Below are 23014 nucleotides of genomic sequence, written 5' to 3'. Positions count from 1 at the left end.
TTTCTCTAAAACTAGTAGTTTTAATTATGGGGATTTCTTTATAATATCTTTATAAATATATAAAATAAAACATCTTGAATTGTATCATGTTTTTTATAATACAAGTTTTATACTTTTAAAGCTATTAATGAGTCTTAATATTAACATTATTTTGAATGACTTTAAAATGTTATATATGTCATATTCTTAAAGTTTTCCTAAAATCATAAAGGTATGGTAAATTTCATAATATTAGAACTATGAGAAACATTAAGCTATTTTTATATAACATACTGCAACGGTATATTTTACCTAGTGGCTCGCCAGCCGGCGCTTGGAATGAAATGACACTCTTACATACGCATGTATGTTAACTTAAATTATATTTATTAAACCATATCTCTAGTTCGAAAGAAACGAATAGCGGGATTGGCAGTAACATTATAGCGCCCTCACGGCTGAATTGGCGAGCATGTTCAATGTGACGTGGATTCGAACCCACGACCCTAACACATAACGAGTCGAGCGCCTAAACCACCTGGCAATAACGGGCCTTAGCATCTCTAACTTACAATAAAGAAATGTTTTTTTTTAAACTATTATAAAGTTTCTATATCATCGCTTTCTGTTTGTAAACCTATTCTCAATGAATACGAAAATAAGATTTCAGACTACAAATACGAAGTTGAACTGTTTAGGCCTACTTTCTCTTTCAATATTAATGTAATGTTTTTTTATACTAATTGCCTTTAACTACATTAGAATAAACACGTACCAGTCTGTTAAACAACAAATAAAACTGAGGCACTGTTTACACCACGGGAGTACCAAAATACACCTCAGTAGGAAAATATCCTTCGATAACAAGCCTAATAACTACAAACAAACAGATGGAAATCTATAGCAAATCTCGTCTGGTAGTAGAGATACGACATATTTTAAGGTTTAGGCTACACTCAAGTAACCCACGTTCACAATAAAAATGGGACTAATAAACATAGTCCAAACATTACGGAGCAGTTATGGATGCTCAAGCAATCAATATTCCATGTCTAAAACCACCCATCATTGTCTGCAACCAATTGTGAGAACAAACTTGTCTCTACTGAACCATATAATCAAGGAAAGGGAAGAACAAGTAATAATAAAACAGCATATAATAACCGAATTGTGGTCTAATACGGACTCGTATAGAACTTGCTAATTGCTTGATAAGCACCAGATCCGGAAATTGGCATCCCAGTCCACATTACAGTACAGCATTCACATGAAATATCTTAATTAAATATCCAGGACAATAAATACTAGTGTTAGAAAGAGATTAAAATTTATTATGTTCTCCTTTATTATTTCTTTGTTTTTAATAAAGAGGTGTGTGTGTGTGTGTGTTTTCTTATTGCAAAGCCACATTGGGCGATCGGGGAAGTCCACCGATGGGAATCGAACCCCAGATTTTAGAGTTGTAAATCCGTAGACTTACCGCTGTACCAGTGAGAGACTGATAAAGAGGGCTATTTTAGATCAGATATGACTTTTACCACACTAAATCTAAATTACTATTAATATAAATAAAGAACTGAGTTTATCTTTCCTGTATAAGCTAAAGGGAAAGAAGTCTTGTTCAGAAAACTGAAAAAAAAATTACACAAAAGTCTAATTAGAGAGCAGAGTTAGCCGGCAGATAGCCATCTGGTTGAATAATAGAATTAGACTGCTACTTTCATTGCGCTCTCACTATCTTAAAAGTTTAACGATAACAGACTTCGAACCATAAACTCTCAGATTCACTATCCGGCACGCTGCTAAGGAGTGAACGCGTTTTAACGAAAACAGGCCTCGAACCATAAACTCTTGGATTCACAGTCCGTACACTATAACCAGTATAACAAATAGCATGGAATTCTGCCAATGAAACATATTAATTATCTACGTTTCATGTAGTATATCAGTTTAACATTGGGGACTAACAGAGCAGATGTTTCTTGTGTTTCTAACAATCTGAAGGAGCATGAGATTAACTGCCCCTCCCAACATGGCTTTAGCGATTAGTTTTGAGGTTTATAATGCTACGAGTTGTGTTTCGACAACCGTGATTAGCATCATACTTAATAATAGTCTAACAGACAAGGGCGTAGATCCTGGGGGGATGGGGGTAAACATCCTCCCTTCATTTTCGGTGGAGGGTATGGTACATACAATCACCCCCCCTACAGTTTGGTCTGTTGAATTGTTTTATTGCATCACAAGCCTACAAATTGTGTGTTTGTTTTTGTGATTCTCGTGTTGTTATCAATCGAATTGCATAATTAAGCCTAGATGTAGGCTTTTTCAGTCGCCGAAATGTACATCTTTAATACAGGCGTGCTTCTAAGCTTTTAGATCTAAGCGATAGTTCGTAAGTATCAGTCAGTAGGCCTAAGTATACATGCAAGTATCGTAGCAACAAGATTACTTTGTGATTGCATGTTTACAGCTTTAGGTTCACGTAATCAGAGATTACCAATTTGCAAATTGAACAGTCCATGTAAGTGGTTGCAAAAATCATCCCTCCCATCAGGTGTAAAAAAATCTACGCCCCTGGTAACAGACGTATGAAGTTTAGAAGGCCACTTCTTATCTCAGATCTCACAGCTTCACTGGAATACCAATAAACATTATTATGGTTTTATAGACAATTTCATATTTATTATTGGTCAGTATTTACTGTCTACATTTCTCAAGCGTTTACTCTGGCAGACATTTTACGAGCAATAGTTTTCTGTTTATTATTACCTGGACATCACGTTGATTAAAACTAGCTGCATGATTTAGTTTCCAGGTTCCAAAAGAGAACGTTGCACATTTACTTATTCTGTGTTTACTAACACATTCAACACATTTAACACACTAACCAGCTGCATCTCAAAATATTCACATCTGAAATTACGAATAATGAAAACAAATTTTTGTTTTGTTTTTTCCTTTTCAGTGTTATGACCTCTTAGGTGCAATTAGTAGATTGGATTATATCCGTGTGGTAGGCTTTATTATATTCATATGGTAGGTATTTTCCGGTTTATATCTGAATGGTACATATATTCTCGATTACATCTATATGATTCCTATATTCTCCACTATATCCGTACGGAAGGTATATTGTGGAAGGTGTTTTGAATAACATGCAGATTGCATAATATAAGGCTACATAACAATACTCTCATAGTGTTAACTACTGGGTCAACTTGGTATATTGTGTTGGGTAAAAAAAACAAAAACAAAAACGTTACCTAGCTAACTAATGAATGAATATTTGATGTAAAATTTATGTCAAAGCTGTAGGTGTAGCTACCAGTTTGACTGCCCATTTTTGTTTGATTTCTTTATGTTCCACACTTAATCCTTATTTTTGACGCACGTTGTTTTTCACACCTGAAGTGTTTTTGATTAGATATTATAACATTTTGTCAATAGACACTAACAAACCACAATAAATAAGAAAGTAACACTCTATAGTAACCCACATTAGATTTACAATCGCAACCATATTATTCGGAACATGTGTTTATTTTACACAACCAATCATATACTTTAGGCCCTGCATAGCCAGGTGGTTAAGGCACTCAACTCATAATCCGAGGGTCGCGAGTTTGAATCCTCGTCATACCAAACATGCTTGCCTTTTCAGCCGTGGGGGTGTTATAATGTTTCGGTCAATCCCCTCTATTCGTTGGTAAAAGAGTCGTCCAAGAGTTGGCGGTGGGTGGTAATGACTAGCTGCCTTCCCTCTAGTCTTACACTGCTAAATTAGGGACGGCCAGCGCAGATAGCTCTCGTGTAGCTTTGCGCGAAATTCAAAACAAAATAACATGCACGCATCAGTCCCATTCTATGAACAATACTTTGCATCAGATGTAGCCAATTCGTAACAGCTTGCCATGGTTGGCGGGCTTACACTTATACGAGTGCTGTTCCCAAAGTGAAACATCTAAATATCGTATTCGTGGTCGAGCTATGTGAGTCTCTTTAAAATGACAATTGAGACAAGATCGAGTAAGACGACCACAGCACAAGCTAATCGGTCAATGCCTTATATCCCAGGAATTATTACGAGTTAAGTGACAGGCACGACAACGAACTGATTAGAGTGACTGAAATTGCTTTATAACAGCTGTCCCTCATTACTATGGCCATAATAGTGCAAACTCCAATAATCCATTAACTGCTTTATGCAATGTGTTATAAGACAGTTATATCAGGTTTATTTATAATTACAGTAAAATAGCCCAAAATTTTGACTTTAGTAATAAAACATTTATAATACAATTTATGGTTGCTGTTTGTTACGTAACAACGAAACAGTTTTGTATCACATGGAAACGTCAAATATCGAATAATATTGCTGAAATTCACGTCTTTAGTTTTGCGAATCCATAGATGAAAATTCTGTTCTACCACCCTGGGGCCCGGCATGGCCAAGTGTGTTAAGGCGTTCGACTCGTAATCCTAGGGTCGCGGGTTCAAATCCCGGTTCAGCCGTGGGGTCGTTATAATGTAACTACCAATCCCACTATTCGTTGGTAAAAGAGTACCCCAAGAGTTGGCGGTGGGTGGTGATGACTAGCTGCCTTCCCTCTAGTCTTACACTGCTAAATTAGGGACGGCTAGCGCAGATAGCCCTCGAGTAGCTTTGGGCGAAATTCAAAACAAACAAACAAACAAATCTACGACCCTGGTGGTGGTTCAGTTTGGTACATTTATTTCAGTACTTATTTAAGTTCATTATTTAAAGCACTTAATGGTGGTGTCAATGTAATATATCTCCTTCTGCATCAAATAAATCATAATATTCTTACTTTTATCATAAAAATTGCAAGCTTGATATAAGTACCTCTAAAGCTGCTGATTAAACTATTATCCTAATGTTGCTCAGGTGTGTCTTCGTTTATACGAAATAAAACTTAAATTAAGATTCTCTTTTGGTATATTTACAGATGTACTGATGATTAGATTAATTTGAGTCAACACAGTATTTTTGAATTACGTTAATTACTGTTATATTTTCTGCTGCATTATAATTAAAAAGTATATCATGTGTAATAAACTACATTAGTGCTTAGATTTAGACAAAAGTAAACAATGTTACTGTTTAATACACATCTTTGTTACTGTTCATATACATATACATATATACACATCTTTGTTAAATGTTGTGAATATTTTTTGAGAGTTTATGAGATTTTTTCACTTCATTATGAAATTTTTTCGTATGTTTTTCAATTACCTAATTAATTCAGACTTTTTTAATTATGAGGCTTAAACGTAATTACTCTGAGACGTTTTATTCACTTATTTTGATAATTTAACCGATACGTTAATCATTTTTGTACCCTTAACTCTTAAACTGTTATAGTAAAAATAAGCTTTTATAATCAGGGTAACTTCTGTTAAACGGCCCGACATGGCCAGGTGGGTTAAGGCGTTCGACTCGTGATCTGAGGGTCGCGGGTTCGAATCCCCGTCGCACCAAGCATGCTCGCCCTTTCAGCCGTGGGGGCGTTATAATGTGAGTTTCAATCTCACTATTCCCTGGTAAAAGAGTAGCTCAAGAATTGGTGGTGAGTGGTGATGACTAGCTGCCTCCCCTCTGGTCTTACACTGCTAGATTAGGGACGCCTAGAGCAGATAGCCTTCGTGTTATATATATATACGTGTGTGTGTCTAAATAATTTTGTTATACTTAGCATATAAATGGAAAAAGAGACTGTTGAACATAAGTGATATATGAAGTAAAACGAAAGCACGAGATACACTGTTGGAATGAGAGAACGTCCTAGTATAAAGGTATATTCTGAACACGAACACACATAGCACAAAGGATACACCACCTGACGGATTTAATATTCATTTGTTAGCCTCCTGAGTGAAATCAAACGAGAAGTAAAATATAAGTTTACATATCCTTTTTCTCTATAATAACATAACATAACGTTTTGGAATAGCATGGGATCTGCTGGTCCATCTCGGCTCTTCCGCCCTCTAAACTGAACTAACACTATCAATAATCAAAATAAAACAACAACTGAAAGCTAAACCTCATCATTTGTATAGCTATAAGTACTTCTCTTAAACTCAATAAAATTTACTGTCTCCACAACATCCAAAGGCAACCCATTCTAAAACCGAACCACCTTTTTAGACAAATAAAACTGTCTTAGCTGATGATGAATCCTACCCTGACAAAATTCATAGCTATAAATACTTCTCTTAAACTCAATAAAATTTACTGTCTCCACAACTTCCAAAGGCAACCCATTCTAAAACCCAACCACCCTTTTAAACAAATAAAACTGTCTTAGCTGATGACGAATCCTACCCTGACAAAATTTTTGTTTTCAGTAGTTCTACTATTCTCATTATTAAGGATTAAAAAATATATTCATCAATATTATCAGTTCTTTTAGGTTGTATATATATATACAACGAGCAGATATTCCTTAGTTTTCACCTCCTTTAATATAAAATATTAATACCTAATTATTGAAACTTCTTATTTCAAGGCTCAAGTTTTCGAATAAATCTTTACTTCAGTTAAGTACACTATACAATGAGGTGATTAGAAATGAGTTGTGGGAAATCTACAAGTCGTCTCATCTGCTCTAAGCTAACGCAAGTTACCTTAGTAACACCTTAAGAAACGTCCTTCTCGACGTAAACCAATAGGAGGTGCTTATTCTGTTATTTAAAGCTCACTGAATGATTGATTGTTTGTTTTTAAATCTCGTCCAAAGTTACTCAAGGCTATCTGAGCAAGCCATCCCTAATTTGGCAGTGTAAGACTAGAGGGAAGGCATGCAGTTATCACCACCCACCTCCAATTCTTGGACTACTCTTTTGCCAACGAATAGTGGGATTGACCTGTAACATAACAATTATCCTATGGCTGAAAGGGCGATTATGTTTGGTATGAGAGGGATTCAAACCCGCTACCGTCAAATTGCGAGTCAAGCGCCCAAATTATCCGCCCATGCCCGGGTCCAGCCAGACTGATTGAACCGATTACTAAATACACGTTGTCAAGTTCGAATTCAAAAGCGAACTTTTCTGTGTTCACACTCACAACCTAATCACGAAAGTAACTTGAACACAGTACCTTGCAGAAAGAGTACCTGGAGCTGAAATACGTCATTTTAGGAAATTAAACTCAACCTACTGTCTGCAGTAATATCAGTTTAACGCTGTATTTGTTTACGTTTAAATATTGATTCCAGCACGTTATGTCACTGTATGACGAAATAAAAAATGATATTAGTATAAATGTCATTTATATTGAGAAAACCTTTCTCAGTCTCGGTGGAAATGTATGAATTCTATTTTTCTGGTTTTTCTCTGTTCTATATCTATCCAAGATTTCGATATTGGTGACTTGAAAGGAAAATACTTTAGTGTTGATATAGGATTATTACAAAATAATTGTACATTCAAGAGTTGTATCGTTTAATCTATGACTTGAAAAGTAAATCTACTATTTTTTTAATTTTACCTGTATTACTAACTGCAGGTTTGTTATACTATTAATTACAGGGTTTTTTACATTATTAAATGCTAGTTTGTTGTATTATTAATTACTTGTTTGTTATATCGTTAATTCTAGGTTTGTTATATTATCAATTGCTGGTTTGTTATTTTATCAATTTCAGGTTTTTTTATATTGCTAATTGAAGGTTTGTTGTATTATTAACTGCTGGTTTGTTATATTATCAATTGTAGGTTCGTTATATTACTAATTACAAGTTTGTTGTACTATTGATTGGAGGTTATATTATTAAATGCTGGTTCGTTATATTATTAATTGTTGATTTGTTATATTTACATTTCTTGTTCCCGCAGCACCATTTTGGTTCTCATATTTAACTTTAGACTGAAGTTTTATACAGGTTATTTGGTTGTATTAAGGCTAAACTACTTAATAGGCTATTTGCCCCCTGCCCACCACACGGAATCGAATTCTGTATTTTAGTTTTTCAAGTCCTTAAATTTATCACTAACTCGTTGGAGATCCGATTTTATCAGAGGAGCCTCAACAATGGATAGGTAATGTTTAACTAATATATTTCTACTTAACTCAATGCAAGGACTTTTACAGCATAGATCTAGCACGTGCAGCGTCAAGATGTAAAGACACTTAAATTTTATTCATGATAGAGGGAGGGTATATGAGATGGAATGGACATCTCATGCTATTTTTCTGTTACCTTTATAATATTAATCTATGTTACCTATCTAATGATAAACCAATGGGCAATATTTTGTAATCGGTGTAGGGCATATATCTTTTTTAAAATGATGCTGCGAAAGCGTGGTGTGGGAACAAACCCTACAATCATTAAGTTACAGTGGAGTCTTGGGTATCGCACTTACAAAACAACAACAACAACGTAAGTTTGAACTAAACTCATCTGCAGTGTCCTCTGAATACATAGACCCAATGAATATGGGTGGAAGTGAGTTATCGAGGCACTGCAGTGAAGCCACAGAGGTTCTTGTTAAACAAACAGCTCAGTGTATGCTTGAAGATAGGATTAACCATTTCAAGTGTAAAATCATTGAGCTCTCAGACATTTCTAGTGGACAAACAACTCTTCCCGGTGCTGAAAAGGATTTCCCAGGTTTACTGCTTAGTGGAAGGGAAACCACTGGAAGATGTCTGGATAACAGAATAAGAATGTGAACAGATTTAAACGACAAACATTCCAAAATTCCAAAAGGCAGAGTATGAATATATGTAACAATAAAGGTAATCTTTTCAATGAAACGAGTCGGTTGAAGAGTACCCTGCGAGAAAGTGGACTAAAAGTAAACATACAGGTCAGTGTTGGAAATTCTGAATTGGCTACAAAACCATCATCATAGTTTGATTCAAAAAGATCTTTACGGTATGGAAATAACGTAGTATAGTACATTACTATCAAATCGGAAACTTGGATCGATTCGTTTCCTAAGTTATCTGAATCTACTACACACATTGTTATAACACTCACTGTATGTGCCAGAAGTTTCAGTGAACGAAATAGATTTATAGAAAATGAAACTTTTGATGGTATCGGACATGTCGTTTTAAAAACTGATCAGAGAATTCTTGAGTATGCTACAATGTGATTCGTTTCCCGGGTGACCGATAGGACAATAAACAAAGTCTGAAGACAATGAAAAGGGTTGTTAAAGCTAAAGACAAAGTATTGGGAAACTTCGAAGTACGAAGATCTCTGAGTGCTTCTGGTTTGAAAGACTTTTGTAGGTCTTGTAGAACAAAAATAAAGCTTCAAGTATTTCTGAAAGAATCGTGGTTAATGATCAGATCTCGCAAGTTATTAAATATATTTCCTTCTACTTGTTTGAAAGTTTCGAGAATTAGAGAACGAGTTACTTGATGTAGAATCAAAATTACTCCTGAGTTAACCTCAAATCAGGAAAAGTGTGATTATTCTTCACATTAATTAATACACGTAACATCTCGGTGTAGAACGTGTGGTGATAGATATTTTGGTGATGTTGGTGTATCACGCTTCAAATTTTTTTTCACCAAATGGAAATACAACTCGACTAAAGTGCTAAAGAATTCGTATCCATACGTGAACACACACGTGCTCTAGGGCCACGGTCTTGTTATCTCGAACCCTTTCTACGTGCTTTCTCTGGGAAAGACAACACAAGTTTCATTCGTGGAATAGGAAAATTTAAGATTCCTAAAGCTTTTAAGAGAATCAGCTGTTCTGCACTCGCTAAAGATAATCACGAAGACTAATCAAGCTGGAATTGACAAAGAGCTCTTAATGATTTCTTATGGTGACAAGGAGTTTTAGTGGCTGTCGGCTTTTAAAACTTGTCATTCTCCGACACATGTAATATGAGACGTCTGCCACAAATAGATTTGTTTGTTTTGAACTTAAGCTCGAAGCTACACAATGTGCTATTTGTACTCTGCCCACTACGGGTGTCGAAACGCGGTTTCTTGCGTTGTAAGTCCGTATACGAATGCCGCGCCAAGAGGGGATCACGCAAATAGAGTCTCTTCTCCACGATTCACCAAAAGTGTGTTCATTTGCCAGAATAAGAACGTTATTTCACGAGATTCACACCAAAGCCACTGAACATTGAGATTCACACCAAATCCAATGAACATTGAGATTCACACCAAAGCCACTGAACATGTCGATGTTTCCTGACACAGCTACAAAACATTAAAGTTATTTGGTTTGTAAATGTTTGTGAGGGAAAGAGTGGGTTACCAGGTAAATCTGAGAGAATTGTTATTTTGTTTGTTTTGAATTTCGTATAAAGCTACAAGAGGGCTATCTGCCGTAGCTGTCCCTATGTTAGTAGCGTAAGACTACGGGGAACGCTGCTAGTCATCACCACTCACCGCCAACTCCTGGGCCACTCTTTTACCAATGAGTAGTGGGATTGACTGTAATATTATAACGTCTCCACGGATGAAAGGGCATAAATGTTTGGTGTGACAGAGATTCGAACCTTCGACCCTCAGATTACGAGTCGATCGCCCTTATCACCTGGCCATTCTGAAATAAGTACAACCAATGAAGGACGAAATCATCTCGAATAATGGATTCATGCCTACATAAAACTTTAATATTAGATTAAATGTAACCTATTAAATCTTCTTGTATCATGTTACGTTTTGATTATTTCTTTCCATATTATCACTGTGTTAAGTAAAGACTGGGATAATTCACATGTAAAGAAGCTTTATTAAGATATTAATAATAACGTGCATGTTTTGGAAAGCATGCATGCCTCTAAATATAACGCCAAGTTCCAAAAGGTTGTTCCACTGAATTGTAAAGTATTCCACTGTGTTTTAATCTTTTAGTTCTTCAATATTTCGAAACATATGTCAAATTAGCAATAGCTGGAAATATTCACTAAACTCTATTGTAAGCTCGAGTTCCCCGACAAAGAGAACTTATTTATAAGCTCTGTAGCCTTTATTCCACAGAGATTTAACGATTGTATTTGCAGCTGTGCATAGTTGGTAGTTAATACGATTTTCCTCAAGAATTCTAATGGATATTTAAAGATTAATTTATTGAAGCTATAAGCACGTGTTGGACTTAAAACCGCTTTTCATGACACTCAGTTGGGTGTTTTACGAGTTAATAAATGTAGGTTATCAGACTAGTGTTTCAATTGTTAGACATCTTGTTGGGTAATCCGTATGCCCTTTTACGTTGAATTGTGGTTTATATGAGATTGCAAACAATACGTTTGTTTGGAACGTTTTATTCAGCAGTAGGACAGGTGTAACAGTAACAAGTAGACCTAAGTCAAAGAGTTCAACTGTTTTATAATAAATTAAAATTAACAAATAATTAGATTAAACAGTTTATTTGTATTTTGTAATTTTCACGTTATTAAATCACCAAATACCATGATTTACGAACGTTGTCTACACTGTTCGTGAGAGTATTGAATGGTTCAGTACGTGAATGATAGTGTGATATACGTTTACCATTTTTGTATCTGTCCTTTAATGCTCTGTTTTCCTTAAGGAAATAAGAAAAGTGAGATGCTTGATCGCTTTTTCACACGTCTGTTATTATATATATATATTCACACAAATGATGCTCTAAAAAAGATTTTTTAGGTAAGAATTTGACTGATATTTGGATCAGTGATTTATGCTTCTGAATTACACAATTGTCAGCTTTCAAAAGCGCCATCTTTCAGGCAGTATCGACAACATTCCTTCAATCCACTTTGTCGAGAATTAAGTTGCCAGTCAAAGGATTTTCTTTTAAACTTTCACTGTAACAACCAGAATATATGTGACAACATTTCATTAATATTACGATACAAACGAAAAGAAAAACTTTGTAGAATTGATACTTGAAACTGTTGGTATTTGGGAAGTTCCATAATTACAAGAGAACTGTATGTTTCACACAGACGTCAGTTAATACGTTTAATGAAGTGTATTCTTGTGAAATGTACAGTTCTCTTGTGTTTTTTTTCTCAGTTCTGTAAAAAAGACAACAAAAAGACTATGATCAAACTGGTAACCTAAAATATCAAAGCTGAAAGCATGGATCTAAACCCGTTCTGGTGTTAACAAATCTTGACATCTGTTTGTATAATGTTTGTTGTTGAATTTCGCGCAAAGCTACTCGAGGGCTATCTGCGCTAGCCGTCCCTAATTTAGCAGTGTAAGACTAGAGGGAAGGCAGCTAGTCATCACCACCCACCGCCAACTCTTTTACCAACGAATAGTGGGATTGACCGTCACATTATAACGCTCCCACTGTTGAAAGGGCGAGCATGTTTGGTGCGACGGGGATTCGAACCCGCGACCCTCGGATTACAAGTCGCACTCTTTAACCCACCTGGCCATGTCGGGCCCCTGTCTGTATAAATGGGAAGCAAATGAAATTACTCATAGTGTTTTTCTTGTGTAATATCAATTTATTTCAGGCCTCATAATAAAGTCGATTGTATGTAAGAAAGCTCAAGAGAAACCGTCACACAAAGAAAAGTAGAGATCAGTAAGGATTAATTTTTAAGATAATAATTTTTGATTGAATATTTTCTATTTGATTCATTATTTTATTAAACTCAACATATCGTGAAACCAGAAAATAATTTGGTGTGTCGCTGTTTTCATAGAGCAAAGCCACATTTGGCTATCTAATGATCCACCGAAGTCATTCGAACATCTGATTTTAGTGTTATAAGTTCGCAGACTTACCGCTGTACCAACGGAAAACAAATAATTTTGAGTCATATATTATAGTACATCTGTACATTTTTGGAACCAAACTTTTCTGGGAGGATAAAAAAATATGATCAAACGTTACGAATTATTTAATGTTATTTCAAAAATATTTAGGTGGATTTACATATTATACTTTGCAATAAATAAAAACAACTATATTTCAAATACACGTTTGACTGTTTGTTTTTTTTCGCACAAAGCTACTCGAGGGCTATCTGTGCTTGCCGTCCCTAATTTATCAATGTAAGACTAGAGGGAAGGCAGCTAGTCATCACCATCCACCGCCAACTCTTGGGCTACTCTTTAACCAACGAATAGTGTGATTGTTCGAACCATTATAACGCCCCCACCGCTGGGAGGGCGAGCATGTTTGGTGTGAAATAGATTCAAACCCGCGACCCTCAGATTACGAGTCGCGCGCCTTAACACGCTTGGCCATGTCGGGGCGTACACGTTTGATCTAACACACACTGCTCAGGAACTTAGTAGTGTAGTGCTTTTATATGAACTTTACATGTTTATTCATTTGTGGTTATTAAAATGAGTTATTTATTATCAATAACAACGTGATGTTACATCCAACTACGTAGTTTGTACTTCACCATGTTTCTAATTTATTCACTTTAATGTCGTCTTTCATATTGCATCCTACAAACTTTGTAATCTTTAAAACTGAGAGAAAGATTTTATAAACAGTCGATTACGAGAAACAATGAATGATTTAAATGATATCAGTTTTGAACTGGTATTTCATTTAGTATCGTTCTGCTAGAAAGGATCACGTTTCGCTAGGTTTTCCTTTATACGCTATAGAGTTGTTGTTTTGAATTAAGCATAAAGATACACACAATGGGCTATCTGTGCTCTGCCCACCACGGGTATCGAAACCCGCATTTTAACGTTGTAAGTCCGCAGACATACCACTGAGCCACAACAGAATTAAACATGGTTTACTCTATTATTTGGTTTTTATAACATTTGTCATTTCCAGCTGCTGGTATAAAGAAAACAAAATGCCTTAAGTTTCACAGTTATATGGATCCAATCCGAAATAATGAAAACAAGGTACCGAAAATAGAATACAACGAACGATCAGAAATTACAAAAAATTGCGTGGCTGATAACTGTTCCAGTAAGAAGCTTTTCAAACTCCAGAATCTGTCTTTACTAAAATAAAAGATACGAAGAGTCTGAATATTTTATTCTATAACATTCTAAAACTCGATATATATAAACGAACCACTGTTTTTTTTACTCAGAATTAATTTGTCATTATAAGTATAGTATAATTGTGTATTTTGACTCTAATAAATAAATTTATTTTCAATATTTATGAATTATTACAATATTTCACAACTGGTAAAGGTAATTTGTAAATCGATGTTGAGGTTCTAATTTTCTAAGGCAAGCACTTTCTTTTGTTACTGTGCAGAGCTAGTGATTTTTCATACTTTTAATAAATACGTTACATTTCAGTGTTTCCTCTAATAAATTATTTACCATTAATTTAACCTCTTGAATCTATATCTTATAGTTTCTATGGATGCTTCAATTTAGATGTACAAGCTGTTTAAGTAAAATGCTGTAGCGTCATCTAGTGAGTATCTTTGAAATATTATCTAATGATCTGCTAGTGTTATATATTACATCAAAGTGCTTTTACAGTATACGTATGTGATTGATAGCTGAGTCATATACAATATAATTAACTGTTACATTTCTGCAATTAATTATTAGTTATTTTACCAGTTTTTTAATCATCGATAATTTAAAAAAAAAATATCGGGTTGAACACCACATTTTTTCAAAACATTCCGGATAAATTAAACGTTACAGATAAAATCGAATCAAAACATACATTCGAACAGTATTTTAGAAACGTCATTGCTACGTATTTTAATATTCACACAACAGAACTAAAACTTTTATCAAAAAGTGTGAATAAGTGTAAGTTCTTAAAAACGTGTGTTTTTCGATTTTTGAAATTATTTCATATAAACGAAAGTTCTTAAACAAGACAGGTTTGTGTTTTACTTATAGCAAAGCCACATGAAGCTAGCTGCTGTGTATAGTGAGGGGAATCGAATCCCCTGATGTTAGGGTTTTTAAGACATATCGCTCTCCCAGGGGGTAACAATTTATTTAAATGAGAAACATTTTAATTCTTTTGAAAATCACGTGATATTAATTCCACATTGAACCTGTAAAATGTTCAATATGTTATGTGGGTTTTAATTCGTCGTTGTTATAATTTTATAAAGCTTAATACGTGATTTTTCATTGGTTAAGTTAAAGTCAAATTATATGAATGATGTTACGCCAGCGAAAAAAAAAATCAAAACTTCATTGTGGTATTTATTTGATAAAAGGTAAAACTATTGTAATACCAGTGAAGATTAAGATGTCGACTGAATAAATAACACGAATTTTATGATACAATATATCTCATATATCTAGTCTATCACATGCATTGAAATCCTCAAAATCTCATTACTTTATGAATTAAAATTCTCATTGAAAATGATTCTTCCTCCGTCACCGCACGATAGAACTGGAGAAATCTTTCTTTTTTAGTGGTTAAAGATTAAAGAAAGTTGTTGACTGAAACCGTGACAGTTAAACAGTTTCATCCTTTTTACCTACAGTCTAAAAATGTTCTACTAGATTGCAAATGAATGACTTTAGAAAACCATATGACAAACTGTGTTAATTTCGAACGAAGCACGAGACTAGAATATTATGTTTTTAAATTTCACTGTGGTGAATTACGCTTTCAGAACAAATATCCTAAACATCATTTCATTTCATAAGGTTTATTGAAGCGTGAACTGGATTGACTTCGATACTGTAGACTTACGTAAGTTTAAGTATACGTTTAATTTCTATAATCAATCCGAGAGAGTAATTATGTATATAAATATATACGTTTATACAGAAGGAGTGAGATTATTATAGACAAATAAAGATGTATAGAGATACATAGGTATATAGAAAAACATAATAAGCACGGAAATAAATGTTTGTTTAATGAGAAAAATTCTGAAATAACACAAATTATAGTTATTTTCAAAAAACATATAATACCCTACTTCTTATACTTCCTGGTGACATAAATTTTTTCAGCTTAATTATGGTTTGATTATTTATGTCTAAATGATACTTTTTATCGACAATAATAAGTTAATCAAAACAACTTGAAATTAGATTTTAGGCTTAGTTGAACGGAAAAAGTCAATACTCCACTACTAGAAAATTTTTGATGATACGGAAGTGTTTTTTCATTCCTGGTTTTCTTTTTCACTCACTTTCTGCTTGGTTAGTAAAATGGAACCCATTTTCCAGATTACAATGATGCCTGACTTAAGAATAATTTTCGTGATGTCATAATTCAGTTTTGTTCAACGCCAGTGTGACATAACAATCATGCATTGATATTTTATCCACAGAGATACTCGTGCGTTCTTGTCTGCATAATTATTTATTTCTAGTATGTCTTTTCACAATAGATCCAATCTGTAGAGTCAGATTTAACTCGGTAATAGCTTACTTTAATGGAACTTTTGTGTTTTAATACAAAATAGTGTAAGAAATAAAAATATCTGATTTCTTATTCCAGTATAAAGTTCGCTCTTAGGCGAAATACCATAATGCATGGATAATTTATTTTAAAATTTAATCAATGAGTTTAGTTATTTATATTTGCTGTTCGTTAAAGTAAGTTTCATTGCTAAATTCAATAAAGAAGTAAGTCTGACTTTCACTAGAACTAACAAATGTCGTCGTTTGTTCTAATAAATTTAAGTCTAATGTCATTGTACATCAAAGATGTTAGAAAACTGGTTGTAAAGAAGTCACGTTTGGAAAGTTATATATTTATTTATAAGTGTTTATATAGATTAGCAATATTTTCCCTATGATGAACGAAGAATGTACTCAACCCTAAAAGCCAAATATAAGCTGAGGAACGTGCGATAAACCTCAACAAAAGGTGATTCGCTGTGAAAAGTTAGAGGTCGCTCTTGAAGCGGTAGAAACGAAATATTGAGCGAAACACATTCCCACAAAGAAATCGTTCGGGAGTTTGTGGCCACCTTTTCATATTATATAATGTTTTAAGATACTCTAGTCATGAGCTCTAAGGTGAAAAGAGAACATTTGTCTAAGTAAATGTGATATTGTGAGTTTAGATTTAATTTTCGTAAAATATTTCTGGTATTGTACTTAGTATAAAAATAAAAAAATCAACATATAAACAGCTAACACTAAAAATGCGTTTAATTATTTAGTTGTGGTTACTTACTTTTGTATTATTTCAGTCTTAGGAAATACTAGAAAGATATATATACGTAATCGTGTGTTAAAGTGATAAATTGAAAACTTAACTACGCTACTAAACTATAAACTATCACAAATAACGAAGAAAAATAAGTAAAAAAATGTCATATTATTCTCTTTATTAATCAAATTCTAATTTATTGCTATAGTTTAGCATCCAGTAGGGCTTGGCTTGTAAATACATAACTGAACTAAATAAAACAGAAGGCTAATAATTTAATAGTTTAGCATTCAGTAGGGCTTAGCTTGTAAACACATAACTGAATTGAATAAAACAGAAAGCTCTAATAATCCTAGTTTGTCCGCATTTTGCGCAAAACTAGAAAACTAAATGCTTTAGTCTTTCCTAATTTAGCAGTGATAAACTAAAGGAAAGGCAGTTTTTTAGAGTTTCTCGACTATCACGCAGGATGTTTCATTTGTTTATTTGGAAAAGGCTTGCATGGCCAAGCGTGTTAAGGCGTGCGACTCGCGATCTGAGAGTCTCGGGTTCGCATCTCCGTCGCGCCAAACATGCTTGCTCTCCCAGTCGTGGGGGCGTTATAATGTGACGGTCAATCCCACTATTCGTTGGTAAAAGAGTAGCCCAAAAGATGGCGGTGGGTGGTGATGATTAGCTGCCTTCGCTCTAGTCTTACACTGCTAAATTAGGGACGGCTAGCACAGATAGCTCTCGAGTAGCTTTGTGCGAAATACAAAAACAAACAAACAAAACAATTGTTTGGAAATAATAAATTCTCAGTCTGTTAATTTATATATTTTTTTTGTGTGTGGGTGTCTTTATGATGATTCCTATTTCTTGGTTCTATAAAAAGAGAATAATTCATTTGTTATCGATACATTTTACCCGCTCAAGGTTCAGCATGCGAGGACTCAGGAAGGGCCTGAGACTCAAAATAATTGAAAAGATAAATATGTAAGTAAATACAGAATAAAGCCTAAAAAACAAAGTTACAGAAACGTGGAGTGGCTGTTTTTGCGTATTGTATATTTATGAGATAATGTAATTAAAGATAGACAGTTGGTCATGAACAAATAATGAGTAAAAGAAAAACATAATGTCATCGTGCATGTATACTAAACTTCTAAATAGGCATTACTGCTAATGAAACCGAATTTCAAGCCTTATTAGGCTTAGTTGTTGGAATGTTTGTTCCAAAGAATACATGGCCAGGTGGTTAAGGCACTCGATTCGTATTCTGAGAGTCGCTTGTTCGAACCCCCGTCACACCAAACATGCTCGTTCTTTCAGCCGTGGGGGCGTTATAATGTCATAGTCAATCGCACTGTTCGTTGGTTAAAGAGTAGCCCAAGAGTTGGCGGTGGGTGGTGATGACTATCTGCCTTCTCTCTAGTCTTACACTGCTAAATTAGGGATGGCTAGCGCAGATAGCCCTCGTTTAGCTTTACGCAAAATTCAAAACAAACTAAATCAAAGAACACTCAAATAACTACATATTTCTTTAAAAAACACTAATATTCAAGAAAGAACATTTTTTTTCGATCTATTAGAATTATTCTCGAGCTTATGACTCAACTGTAATTCTTGAACTTATGTTAGGGCTTCGGTTATATGACTGAACATAAGATTAAAGTTGACAAAACATCAGCGTAAACACTTCACTTTTCATACATCATTTTAGGGTTTGAATAACTCTATTGTTAAGTTTCGTACAAACATCGCAATAAATATGAATCGAGAATTAATAGCGATACGTATCCTTCTACCTGTTTTGTAGAATGTATAAAAAAACTTCCAAGACAGAAAAAACAGTTAGTAGAAAGTTTGTTTTTTATATTTATATTTTTTCTATAAGAATTTGTTTTGTTGCCTACGTTACGGTGACTAAGAGAATCTACAGTGTCTGAAGGAAGATGTTCGTTATTGTTGTTATCTAAAGTACATGTAGGTAGGTTATGTTATTGTTTTTATAGACTTCGTTAGGCTATCTATAACTAGACTGTCTAAAGTAAGGTATGTATTATTGTGATTGTAAAATCCGATGGACTATTTGCTTTTACAATATGTATATAAATATATAGGAGCGAATTGCACCAACTTTGATTTGCTATTAACAAAAGTTTTATGCTTTTTATATATTAATAAGATATCAATACATATTCAGTACCTGATTAACGCATGCGCCCTCTACAGCCTCTGTCATACAAGAGCCACTCGGGCCACTGAAGTAAAACAAGTTATATTTTGTAAAACTAGCAGAACAGAGGACATAGTGAATTGTTATTATTTTCATAAACAGAATGAGGACCCCACTAAACTTTAATCTGGTCCTGCATACTTGAAATATTAATATGATTGTTTAACTGGGAGGAAATAGAAAAAGGAAAAATAATTCTTCCACGTTTTGCCAATAATATTTTAATGTACTATTGTAACTGCGAAATGGAACCATAAATTATTAACTAACCCACAAAATATCTTCTAATTATTAAAATACCTTTATTGATACACAAAACTGTACACATGTAAACAATATACGTTATTTAGTGGTACATAAAGTTGACTGGAAAACGAAACATATTGAGCCTTGTGTACCACTAAGAAAATGATTTTTTCGAATATAATAGACATACATTACTTATATCTTAATTGTAGAATTTCCGCAATCACCAAATTAAGAATAGCACAACATTGTATCTACTATTGGCAGCATATCCACAACAATCATGATAAAAAATAGTGCAATATGGATCTACTATTAGTAGAATCTCCATGGCCATCAGAATAAGAATGGTACAATATGGTATCGATTCTTAGCAGCGTCTCCATGACCATCAAATTAAGAATGGTACAACATGATATTTTCTATTAGCAGCATCTCCATGACCTTCAGAATAGAAATAGTTCAATATGGTATCGACTCTTAGCAGCGTCTCCATGACCATCAAATTAAGAATGGTACAACATGATATTTTCTATTAGCAGCATCTCCATGACCATCAGAATAGAAATAGTTCAATATGGTATCGACTCTTAACAGCGTCACCATGACCATCACATTAAGAATGGTACAACATGATATTTTCTATTAGCAGCATCTCCATGACCATCAGAATAGAAATAGTTCAATATGGTATCGACTCTTAGCAGCGTCTCCACGACCATCACATTAAGAATGGTACAACATGATATTTTCTATTAGCAGCATCTCCATGACCATCAGAATAGAAATAGTTCAATATGGTATCGACTCTTAACAGCGTCTCCATGACCATCAAATTAAGAATGGTACAACATGATATTTTCTATTAGCAGCATCTACATGACTATCAGAATAAGAATGGTACTGCGTGGTATATTCTATTAGTGGCATAATAATAAGTAGGGTTCAATATTGAGAACTATTTGCTTTATAAAACAAAGAAACATTGGGCTATCTGCTCTGTCCATCGTAGGGAATCGGACCTGAGAGTTTGTCGTTTCTGGTCTTCCTCGGAGGAATAATGGAGACGTAAAAGCCGATACTGAAGTTATTCATACTAAATATTACATTTCAATATACTAGAAGTAATAAATGAAAAATTTAAATTGCAGTTTGTTTAATTTCTAGATAAACGATCAGAGTATAATGACACATATTATGTAATGTGTACGTTGATATGTTTTATAGGAATCCTATAATATCTTTTTATTGTTATGTGTTAACAATTACGTTAATGATCCGTTAACGCCTTATCACAAACACGGAATGTGTTTTGTTGTTACAGTTATTACTAGTGTATTAATGTGCAAAGATAGCTTTGCATTTTTTTTTTTAATATAGTGACTTCATATTGACATTCGTAATACCTCAATGTAACATTTGGTATCTCAGGATATAGTAAAACAAAAGGAATTTTCATTTTATAACCAATAATATTTATTTACCTGCAGTGAGCAGAAAACTTCTATATAAATGAAATACGGATGTGAGGTGAAGTTTCTGAATAGAACCGTTTTATTAGGTTGCATGTGAAAATTAAAGTGCACCCTAATGGTTCAGCGATAAATCATATATTATAACGCTAAATATAGATTATCTCAGTAGGCAAAACTTAGTACTTGTGTAGCTTTACGCTTGACCATAAAAATGAAACGAAAGCAGGCGAATAAGTGTCGCATACACATCACGAAAGGTAAAAAGGTCTCACTCGATCAATTCGAAGAAAATCGAAGAAATTGTACAGGACATTAGTTTTTCTAATTTTTCGGCTCTATTACTAAGTTGCGGATTGAGTTAATGAACGAAACTGGGTGTTGCACCTGATTCATTCAACATTAGCAGTGTGTAACTGGAAGTCTCAAGAGGGCTGACTGGTTTGGTTCGGTTCGTTTTAAATTTAGCCGTCCTTAATATAACAGTTTAAGTCTAGAGGGAAGGTAGCTCATCACCACCCACCGCCAACTCTTGGGCTACTCGTTTACCAACTAATAGTGGGATTGACAGTCACATTATAATGCACCCACGGCTGAAAAGGTAAACATGTTTGTTCTGACGGGGATTCAAACCCGCGACCCTCAGATTACGAGTCGAGTGCCTTAACCACCTGGCCATGCCAAGCCCACTTATTTGAGAAAATATTGGTAGAGCCAAAGAAAGTATAACAAAAACAAACAAAATATTTTATCTAAAACATAGCGTGTTTTCAAATAATATAATGTGACAGCTTATTTTGGCGTTAAAAGGGTTTACTTATCTCAGGAAATATTGATAAAACCAGCGAAACTATGAAAACGAAACGAACTCTCTGTTTTTCTTAATACAGAATATGTTTTCTAAAAATAAAAATAAAAAAATTTCTAAAAAATAAAAATAAAGAATCCTACGTTTAAGTTTCTTATATAATGAGAAAAGGATCTGCGAAGAAGCAGAAGAACTGTCATGGTAGAAACATCAACACTTTAACACGTCAGGAGTTGTCTAATGGAATAACACTTAGATACTGTTATCAACTATAGATCAACGAAACAACACGAGAAATCTATTTAAAAATAGGTTTTTGTTTGAACTTTTGACTAAAAGCTGAATTCACTTGTCACATAAACATTGTCCGTAACGTTGTGAAGTCTGGAGCATTTATTGTTCTAAAGGGAATAAGAAAGAAAACTGTGTACGTTATGGAACTTTAACTAAACATTGAGAAGATCCAAACACAGCAATACACTGAAATTTAATTTTATTGTATTTTCCTTTGTTTTCACTAAAGGCCGCTGTTGTTTTATCACAAAAACTACACAGTTGGGTATATGTGCTCTCTCCACCGCTAGAAATCGAGCAACAATTTTAGGGTTTTGAATCCGTAATGTTATCACTGATTTAGTGGAGAGGAAGAAGCTTTAAAAAAAAAACAACTTAGGAAGGTAAATCGTATAAGATCTCGTGGTGACAATATGCGAACCACCAAATACGAACAAGAATACACGTATTTTGTTCCTTATGTTACAATAAACCGACTTTATCAAAAGTCTCACTATAGTCCAGTTTAAGAAAAAAATAATTTCACGTCTTTATAGAGAAGTTTAAGTAAAACAGAAATGTTTCAGATGAGCTAATTAGTTTGAGAACATAGAAATAGGCATAAGTTTTAGCCTACTTACAAGAATCTCATTGCGAGATAGCGTTAAGTATTCGGATTGATAAACGTTGTGATGAGATGTTCGATTCCTCTCCGTGGACACAGCAGATAGCCCGACGATGTTTTACGATAGAAAAGGTATTAAAAAAAAACGTTAGGGTAAGAACCCAATATTCAACTTAATAAAAAGAGACTGTAATAAAAATAACAAAATTTATGGAGATGAACTTTATTGTGGATTTTGGGCAAAGTTCCACAAGGATACATACGGTACCCTTCCCTAATTTATTGGCCCGGCATGGCCAAGTGGTTAAGGAGCTCAAGCCGTAATCCGAGGGTTACGGGTTCGAATCCCGG

This window comes from Tachypleus tridentatus, chromosome 11, assembly GCF_004210375.1.
Source record: "Tachypleus tridentatus isolate NWPU-2018 chromosome 11, ASM421037v1, whole genome shotgun sequence".
NCBI lineage: Eukaryota > Metazoa > Arthropoda > Merostomata > Xiphosura > Limulidae > Tachypleus > Tachypleus tridentatus.
This window is presented reverse-complemented; position numbering follows the sequence as displayed.